Raw genomic sequence first — 10,909 nt, 5'->3', positions numbered from 1 at the left:
TGTTATAATTTGATGTATTTTACAATTGTATTTGATATTGTTTTGTAAAATACAAATATTTATGTATATATTTATAATGTATATTAATCTTTTTTTTGATTGTTTCAAATCTTATGTAGCATTTTGAATTATTAAACTTTAAATCTATTCTTTTCTATTCTATAGATATGGCTGATGTCAGTAAAAGTTTTGTGCATTTTAGTAGATCAAGTACGTTCAGATGAACAGATTTAATTTTGATTTCTAGCTGCTTTCTTCAAAGAGTGTCCCATTATATATTCTCTGTTATTTACAGTTAACTATCTTCAAGTAAAATTGTAAAATATGCAATTATCATTAGGTAGTTATTAATGACCTACATGCAATTGTTAAAGGCTTGTTAAGACTCTTTTTTCTTCTTCTAGTTTTAGCCCCAGAATTTTGTAACGTCCAAAGATAGGCCAACCCCAGATCACTTTTATCTTAGGACTCTTGAAACATTGAGTTACTTGGTTTGAAGTTTCCAAGCTAAGTTCAGCAAACAGGTTTGAAGGACAGGTTCTGATGACTTGGAATGCTTAGTGCTGAGTTGTTTTTTGCCCAGAGTCAGTGCAATGCTATCCATTCTGCATTTCAAGTAAACGGTAGTCCAGTTGTGCTCATGGATCTGTCATCAAACACAGTTCAGGTCTCAGCTTTAACTTATCTAAATATAGTCTTACTCTGAGTGACAAGATCCTGGTAAGTGGCATTCTCTGCCATCCTCTTTGATATTGTTTCTAGCAGGATGACTCATGGCTCTGCTCTGCCCTAGAAAATGTTTAATTACACTAGGGGCTTTTCATTGAGTAAAAACATCATTGACAGATCAGCTGCCACCCTGACAAGTTGGATTGTTATTCTGCTGTCTGAAGGTCACACAGCATTTACTTTTGTAACGCTGACCATCTGAAGGGAATTTCAGCTAGATTTCTAGACAGTCTGATGCTGTCAGGTGGAAAGACAGTAGAAAGTCCAGAAATAGAGACACGTTTGGGTGTCTTAGTGAGATCCCATAAAGCTTTGAATGTTAAAAAGCTTAGATATTTGTTGTGTTATAAACTTTTCAGAGGGAATAAAAACTAATTCTACTTCTTTGGGTTTTATACTTTATTCTAACAAAAGCACACACATACATAGTTTTGATATGAAACTTACTTGATGATATATTTGGTAATTTAATTAGAACACTTTGAAACATAGGTTTTATTAAAGAAACAATTTCCTTTGGTTTCAGTGACCACTATTCCTGTGAATGACACACGCCACCAAACCATTGAATTTGGGTACTTGGGTTCCCCATTCAAAAGGCTACCAGGCAGCTAAAAATGGTCGTGAAATCTCCATTCTAGCCTCGGTGCAGGTGTCTGTTGTAAAATGATCTTCCTTTGGCTTGAGTGACTGTCACATCCTCATTTCTCACATGGAGCTCTGTGCATTCTGAGTGCACACTGGGATGAAAAGTGATTCTGGTGATGAGGATTATATTGCTCCTTCGTATGTTTCCAGAGCAGTCAGAATGCTTTCTCCCCCACACACGGAGAACACAGGAGGCTTCTTGGTGATAGGTTTTTATTGATAGCCTTATGATTGATAAGGCTAATGCTGCCTCATTTGCTCCCTCTTATATTTTCATTGATGGGAACAGGTTCAGGGAGCAAATTAAAAAAAAAAATGTAAATCTTTCAGCAAGAAAACTTTCTTCTCCTTTAATCTTTCTCCATTGTTATTTCCCTATCTCACCTTCTGACCCAGAACTGCTCTCACTTTTAAAAACCAGAGATGTGGGAGAAATCAAGTTCTAGATTTTACTATTACCTTTGACTCTTAGAAATCAGCTCAAGTGGGTAGAGAGACTTGTGAAGACCAGCATTTGGTCTGTAAACAAGACTAGTGGTTGGTGATTACACAAACCTGTGTCTTGTCAGATTCATGAATTTAAATTGTTGTGCTCAGATACCCCTGAGGATATCTAGAATCTAGATCAAAGCCTTTGCTTCCTCAAGTACCAAATGGTTGGTGGTTTTGTACCACTTTATCTGTAGCCAATTCCAAGGTTGAAAAGGTGGAATTGAGAGTTTACATACAAAAAGCTGGGATCCAGTATGCTGGGGTAAGCCCCATGTTTCCTCATGGTCACTGAACTCCAGCCTTTTCTCTCTAACCTCTTCCTGGACCACAAAGGACTTTTTTGGATCCTATACATTTTTGCCTTTATATGCTCCTTCCTTCATAAAAAATGTTGAAATTTTTTCTTACAACAATATTTATATAAAGACAAATACAATTCAGACTGGATTCATTATGACATATTTATTATTTTTATATGCATTTTTCTAATTTAAAAAATAAAAATAAAAAATTTATGGACTCTTAAAAGTATCATAGCTCCTAGGCACTGTGTCTAATAGATAACTAGGGCCTGCCCTAATATGTGCGACCAAGTACATTGTTCTTCGTTCTGTCACTTAGACCATAGGCCTTCCCTAGTTTCAGGCCCAGACCCTGCTCAAATATTGCAAACCATTCCATGTGGGATGCTCCCATGACAATCAGCTGGCAAATGGTGATATATTTTAACTGGGAAAGACTACCCATTACCATGGCTCCATTACCTCCAAATATTGCTGTTTGCTGAGAACCACCAATGCCTCACTCAGCCTTTAAATTCAATCCTTGTGGGTACTTACACAGGGCTGAAGTACACTTGGGTTATGGCAGCTCTGTGATTTGCGCCACTAAGTTATTTGCCAAAGAGCCCAATCCTACAGACTGCCTGACTTCCTTTCCTCTGTCATTCATTAGTATTGCAATATGTCTTATGCAGTCTAATAGTTACTCACTGACTACTGGCAAGGCAATGGCAGGCAAAACAAGTACCCTATTATAAGCAAATTTTGTAACGTAAAAACAATTTTCTTCTTTGTGGCAACTTAGTTCCGAGTTAGAGTTATTGGTCCCATTAGGCCTTTCATCTGACTTTTCCTTCACTATTCAGCTTCTCAGATAGTTGTTTACTTCATCTGTGGCTACTTTTGTTTCTGAGATGAATTCAGCAAACACCTGTTGAAGCCCTCTCTTGTGCTAGGAGCTCTGCCATGTGTGCCCGAATGGCCTACAGACTCCAATTAAAGAGAATAGGCATCCTGAAATCATGGGATTGAAATTACAGTTCAAGACCTTCTGTTGTTGGTGGTTATGCTTTTTGGTTTTAGTTATGAAAATAATAATGCTTTTGGGCAAAAAAAAAAAGTATCCATTTAGTTAAGTATATGGATGCAAAGAATGAGCATTTAGTATTATCTCCCTGATTCTAAAATTTACAATTCTCCAAAGATGATGGCCTTTAATTTTTTGGGTCTTTTTTTGGTTTTCCTCTGTTACTTTGAAAAGGTTGTATTTCTTCACTCTTACCCACCTTTCCTTCATCTTTTGTGATACTACTGTAACTGCCCAATGGGATCACTCGCTACTGTCTAGATAGAGCTGATTTATCAAGAGAGGGGAATGGCAATGGAAAAAGAGTAATTCATGCAGAGCTAGCTGTGCAGGAGACCAGAGTTTATTATTACACAAATCAGTCTCCTGGAGCATTCAGGGATCAAAGTTTTTAAAGATAATTTGGTAGGAAGTGGAGAGTGCTGATTGGTCAGGTTGGAGATGGGATCATAAGGAGTCAAAGTGAGGTGTTCTTGCTCTCTTCTGTTCCTGGGTGGAATCGCAGAACTGGTTGAGCAAGATTACCATTCTGGGTGGTGTCAGCTGATCCATCCATTGTAGGGTCTGCAAGTTATCTCCAGCACTGAACTTAATTTTACAATAGTGATGTGAATAGCCTGGGGAGCTTCATACTCTTGCAGCCAGAGGCAGCATGACCCCTAAACTGTAATTTTTAATCTTGTAGCCAATTTGTTAGTCCTACAAAGGCCGACTGGTCCCCAGGCAAGAAGGGTGTCTTTCTGGGAAAGGGTTAGTACCAATTTCGTTTCAGAGTCAAACCATAAACTGAATTCCTTCTCAAAGATACTTCAGCCTATACCCAGGAATGAACAAGGACAGCTTAAAGGTCAGAAGCAAGATGGAGTCTGCTAGGTGTGATCTCTTTCAGTTTTATAATTTCCTCAGTTACAATTTTTGCAAAGATGGTTTCAGGATGGGCTGCATGCTAGGCGCTGGGGCCTTTGACAGAGGGATAGGGCCAACCTACAGCACACGGACAGACAGGGTGCTGCAGAATAGATACACCAAGTTCACATTCCTCCTCTCCAATCTCCTGGGTCTCCCCATTGGACAAACCCAACCAGAAACTAGTAGACAAGAGAACTGTTTACTGTAGTCCATGTGGATTAGCCTCTGGATCAAGTACAGGATAGAGAAGGATGAAGGAAGGGTGCATCTACAGGGGCAAATGAAAGACACTAGCAGCTATTCTATGTACAATGGAATGATTTCCCAAGTGCCAAATGAAAATTTCTCTGGAAATTCCATGGTACAGAGATGTAAAATATTTGAGGTATTTGAATACAAATTGATAAACACATATTTTGAAATGCACAGATATACCACAAGGGTCATAGGGACCTTAGATTTAGAAAATGGAGACATATGCAAGTGAATAAAAGGAAGTTATTTCCAAGATATCAGAGGTCGCATATTTATAAGTATTCCCTCCATGTCCTTAAACTGAAAGACACATAAGGAAGCAAATCAGAAGAGACAAACCACAAAGAGAAATCTCAAAGAGAAAATTTTAGGCTCAGAACAATTAATAGGAAAAGCTCTTAGCAAGGAAAGTAGACAATCAAGAAAATGTGAAAGTAGTGAAACCGCCTTTGCAAAAATTGTAACTGAGGAAATTATAAAAGTGAAAGAGATCAAACCTAATGGCCCCCATCTTGCTTCTGACCTTTAAACTGCCCTTGTTCATTCCTGGGAATAGGCTGAACTAACCTTGAGAAGGAATTCAGTTTATGGTTTGACTCTGAAACAAAATTGATGATAGCCTTTTCCCCAAAAGATACCCTTCTAGCCTGGGGACCAGTCAGTCTTTGTAGGACTAACAAATTAGCTCCAAGATTAAAAATATATGGTTTAAGAGTCATGCAGCCTCTGGCTGCAAGAGTCTGAAACTCCCCACATTGCTCCTGGGGATAACATCACTATTCTAAAACCTAAGATCAGTGCTTGAGATATTTTGCAGACCCTCCATTGGATGGATCGGCTGACGCCACCCAGAGTGGTAATCTGGCTTATCCAGTTCTGCCATCCACCCAGGAACAGAAGATAGCAAGAAAACCTCACTTCGACCTGCTATGATTTCACCAATCAACACTCTCCACTTCCCAAATTCCTGCCCACCAAATTATCTTTAAAAATTCTGATTCCTCAATGCTCGGGGAGACTGATTTGAGTAACAATAAAACTCCAGTCTCCTGCACAGACGACTCTGCATGAATTACTGTTTCTCCATTGCATTGCCTCTGTCTGGCTAGATCGGCTCTGTCTAGGCAGTGGTCAAGGTGAACCCACTGGGTGGTTACAACACCTTGAAATTCTCTCTCCAAGTTCTAGTGACTGATTCCTACCATGCTCCCTCTGGCCTGGAGTTTGTGATAGTGGATGTGAACCCTGAGACATTTCACTTCCCTTCTGGCTTTTTCTAAGCTCTTCCTATGTTATAATAAATAGCCCCTTTATTAAAATTTCCTCAACTGTCTCATTTGAGTGTGCCATTTGTTTTCCTTTCCTGGCCTTAATCAATACACCTAAAATTTATTCAAAGTATTTGGGGGATATTCCTTAGGTTCTCTTTTCTCTAACAACATAGATTTTGCTTGGTCCTTGCTTGTTTGTTTTAAATTCTCTATAATTGCTATTAGGGTCTTGCAGCTGAATCTGCCATGAATAGCATTTGATGGACTATGGTAATGATGGTGGTGGTGGTGACAAGAAGATTTCATTGTTTACTTCAGAACATTTTTTCCTTGCTGAAATCTGAGATTAAAATGGCTTTTCCATTACAAAGCTCCAAAACATTTTCTGTATATTAGTTAGAATCCTCCAGAGAAACAGAACCAATATATATTATGTTTAATATGTATGTATGTAATATGTATTATGTTTTATGTTATGAAATATAATATAATACCCAAGATGTAACTGTTTAACTTCCTCACATCTAGGACAGACAGTTAAAATAACATCTCAACTAGGGAAGCCTACTGTGTCATGGGTGCTAAACATCTGCTCCCTGTTCACTTACTGTAATAAAAGCAATGTTCTCTTTCTCTCTCTTTTTTTTCCATATTATCTCCCCTCATTTAAGAGAAAAAATATGTTACATTTTGGATTTGTTAGTTAACAGCAGAGACAACTTCGCACATTAAAGTATTCTAGCAAAAACTCTTTAATTTTTACAACATTGAAATTCTTCTGACATGTCCCATGGTTTTTTAAGTCACTTTTAGTTTTTTGCATTTTAAATCAGATTCAATTATAAAAACACCTTTTACATTCTGTGAATATCAGAAACCTCTGCTAACTATTGTTCGAAGAGAAATTTGAAACAGATTCTATTTATATTATGTTTATATATTTTATATATTTATATTATATATTTACATAGAATATGTTCTTAATGTAGCCTTTTTAGCCTTTTTAGTTATTGAGTCTTTAAAGTGTGTGTTACTAGAATGTTCCACAATTAGATTTCTAGATGGAAGATTTGTGGCTGATAAAATTGTTCTTCTTATGTTCAGGAGACTTCTACATGTCTTTGCATCCCAAATAATGACTTCATGCATAAGTCAAATAACCTTTAGTTGATTAAAATATTTTGTTAGTCAGAAAATATCTCTCCTTGGCCCTATCAAATAATTGAGGTATTAATTTCCTTCCTTAGATCCTTCAATCATGGACAAGGGGATAGTCAATAAATTCTGTGATTTGGAGGAATGCAGTGAAAGGAATTGTAATGCTTTCTGGCACACAAAGCAGTGTTGTTTTTTTCTAACTGCCATGGCCTTTCATCCCTATGACATTTAGCGCTGAGTGTTAGGCAAAATAGAATATTGATATTTAGTGAGATGTATTTCAAATCAGTGTTAATTGTTTAGTTCAGTGGATAGCAAACTATGGTCCATGGGCCCAAATCCTGTCTGTTTTTTTATAACCTATTGCTAAGAACGATTTTTCCATTAAAAAAATAAAAATAATACTTTATGACATGTGAAAATTATGTAAAATTCAAATGCTAGTCTTCATCGGTATGGTTTTATTAGAACACAACCACATTCATCCATTACATGTATATAGGTGCTTTTACAATACAATGACAAATTGAGTAATTGCCACAGATACTGTAAAGTCTAAAAATATCTGACTCTTATAGAAAAGTTTGCTGACCCCAGCTTTAAATAATCAGGTAGAGTTTTTCTTTACTTAAAATAATAACCTAATTGAAAAACTTAATTTTCTTGGTAGCTACTGAAACAATAATGATTGACTACTAGTTTTATAAGAGAATAATAGGCATTCTAGTATTATTCCCACAGACAAGGCCATTTCTGGGGAGATAATGGAATTATTTAAAATTGTTTAGAATTTATCTCTTGTTGATTATCAGATATTGGAATATGGTGTCAACTCATATTTGCCAGTGCTTCTGAATAGCTTTAAAACCTTATTTAGGACGTTTTACCCTCTCAATATAATGCAAGAGCAAGAAAGGGAGCTCAAATCATTGTTGACTTCAGATTAAATCAGTCTCACCATGTGTCTCATAAAATAATGACTACTGAAGGTCTGGCGTGGTGGCTCACACCTGTAATCCTAACACTTTGGGAGGCCGAGGCAAGTGGATCACCTGAGGTCAGGAGTTTGAGACCAACCTGGCCAACATGGTGAAACCGCATCTCTACTAAAAATACAAAAATTAGTTGGGTGTGGTGGCACGTGCTTGTAATCCCAGCTACTTGGGAGGCTGAGGCAGGAGAATCGTTTGAACCCCAGAGGCGGAGCTTGCAGTGAACTGAGATTGTGCCACTGCACTGCAGCCTGGGTGACACAGTGAGACTCCATCTCAAAAAAAAAAAAAAAGAAGAAATAAAGAAAAAAACAAAGACTACTGTAATAGACACACTGCTTTCACTGATGCCCACTATAAAAAAAAAAAAAAAAAAAAAATCTATGGATAATTTAGCACAAAACAAACCAACTATGCTTCTATACCTATATTTCTGACACAAAATATATGGGTCTTTTCCCCACACCATTCAATTCTCTAACTCTCTGGACACCAACAGTATGTCTTATAATTTGATTCTGTCACTAACTACTCAAAGCTAGTGCAGACCCTCCTAGTAAAGGACCTAACGCCACAAGACTACTCCCCACTTCAGATGCCAATCACAGGTCCCAGGTTGTCACCTGTACTTCTGACTTATTGGCTGCAAATTAAGAGTTCCCACAACTCCCAACTTGGGTTCAGTAATTTGCTATAACAGCTCACAAAACTCAGGGAAACATTTACTTGTGTATATTAGTTTATTATAAAGGAAATTACAAAGGATGCAGGTGAACAGTGAACAAGTACATAGATGAAGTCTGAAAACATCCTTAACATCAGAGCTCTGTCTTTGTGGAGCTGAGGGTGTGCCACCCTCCTGGCACATAGACGTGTTTACTAACCCAGGAGCTCTTTAAACCCTGCTGCTTAGAGTTTTCATGGAGACTTCATTATGTAGGTATGATTGATTAAATCATTGGATATTGATAATTAAGTCAATCTCTAGCTGCTCTTCTCTCCCCAGAAGTCAGAAGTGGGGCTGAACATTCCAATCCTTTAGTCATGCCTTGCTCTATCTGGTGACTAGCCCCATCCTAAAGGTATCTAGGAAATACAGCCACCAGTCATCTCATTAGCATGCAAAAAGACACATCGCTACAGAGATTTGAAGGTTCTTAGAAGCTCTTGTGTCAGGAATCAGGACTAAGACCAAATATTATAACAAAAGATACTATCAGTCAGGAAATTTCAAGGATTTTAGAAGCTCTGTGTCTGAAATGAGGGCAGAGACCAAATATATATTTCTTATTCTGTCACCAATATAGTATGGATATATTTTCTTCATCTTTGTACTCAAAATGGGCCCCAGCAAATATAAGAACAGGTGTTTCAATTATGGTCTCATCCATGACTCTTGATTCTTGATGAACAATTGCACATAATATCTTTGTGGTTTTTTTCGCCCTTGCAATCTAGTTCCCAGCAGGAAATTTACTGAGCTGCCAACTTCTGATCATCTAATTGACTCAGAAAGAATCTGAATGAGTTTCTAAATATCCAACTGAAATCAATTGTGACTCTCTTTATTTTAGGCCCCAGGCAGATTGAAATTGAGACAATAAATGGAAGCACCTCATTCTGAAAGAATGAGAGTTGGCAGCTTTGCAGCAAACATCACATACATATACCTTCACACTCACCAACACATATACACATACAGCACACTCACATACACACTCATTTACCAAGTTTTATATTTGGAAAGAATACGTAATTGGATATATGTTTGGCATCTTAAAAGTCCTAGCTTCCTATAATCCATGATTTCAGCAATCTAGAAAAAAGTTTCATCCAATAAAATAAAATATTAGGACTATATTAGTCTATTTTGTGTTGCTTATAACAATACCTGAAACTGGGTAGTTTATAAAGAAAAGAAATTTATTTCTGACAGTTATGAAGGCTGAGAAATCCTAGGCTAAGGGGCCGCATCTGGTAAGAGCCTTCTTGCTGGCGGCTACTGTGAAGTCTTGAGTCATTATGGGACATCACCTGGTGAGGGGGCTGAGTGTGCTAGCTCAGGTTTCCCTCCCACTACTTCTGAAGCCACCAGTCCAACTCTCAACAGTAACTCATTAATCCAGTAACTCATTAGTCCTTTAATTCATGAATAGATTAATCAATTCACCTCTTAAAGCCCTACCTCTCAATACTGCCAAAGTGGGTTCTAAATTTCAACATAAATTTTATAGGAGACGAACACTCAAACCATATCAAAGACTATTGCTGGTATTGGAGAGCCACAACTAACACATAGCTTAATTACTTAAAGATGTCTCTACCCTTAGTTTCTGCCAAAGGTCTTGAGACTCTTTCTTTTCACTGTATTTTTCATTTTCCTCATGGAAAAGTTTTTCCCAAGGTTCTTCTATTTGTACACATTTTATATTTAAATGTTTTCATTAAATTCCAATTTGTGTGAAATAGAAACAACAAGAATTTCAAACAGTATTGTTATGGGTTTAGTAGCCCATCTGCTGTTCTATCTTCTTTTTCTAACAGTTAGAGAAGGAACAACTGTGAGAATAAACAAAGTATTTAACACCATGCCTCTATGTGAGAATTCTAAGTATCTGAACCTTCAGAAAGGAGGAACTGACTCTTCAATTTTCATTGCGGTGTGCAATCATGATGAGCACTATTAGGAACTGTGATTAGAGGTGAAGCATTTGTAGCATTCTAGTGAGCATCAAGTGATTAAACAAACACACACCCTGAACCATTATTTTCAGGAGAATGTTTAATGGTGGGACAGCAAAGTGATCTGGCTGCAATGCAGTGAGAGAACTGTTTCAGTTCAGATCCTTACAAAGGAGGCTCTTTCCAACAGCGGAGTTCCCCAAACCCTATTCCTATCCCTCCCAAAAGAAGAGAGCGTGTGGTGGAACCACAAGAACAACACAACAGACCAGTTGTACACAGACAAAGGCCATTTCTGACCCAGGTAGGAGACCGGAAGCAAGCACTTTGCAACCACATTGGTGGAAGGAACATTGGTAGGTAATAGTTCAAGACACAGCTTGGACAGAACTTTGTTCCCAAGCC

This window comes from Theropithecus gelada, chromosome 12, assembly GCF_003255815.1.
Source record: "Theropithecus gelada isolate Dixy chromosome 12, Tgel_1.0, whole genome shotgun sequence".
Taxonomy (NCBI): domain Eukaryota; kingdom Metazoa; phylum Chordata; class Mammalia; order Primates; family Cercopithecidae; genus Theropithecus; species Theropithecus gelada.
Note: the sequence above shows the minus strand (reverse complement) of the source record.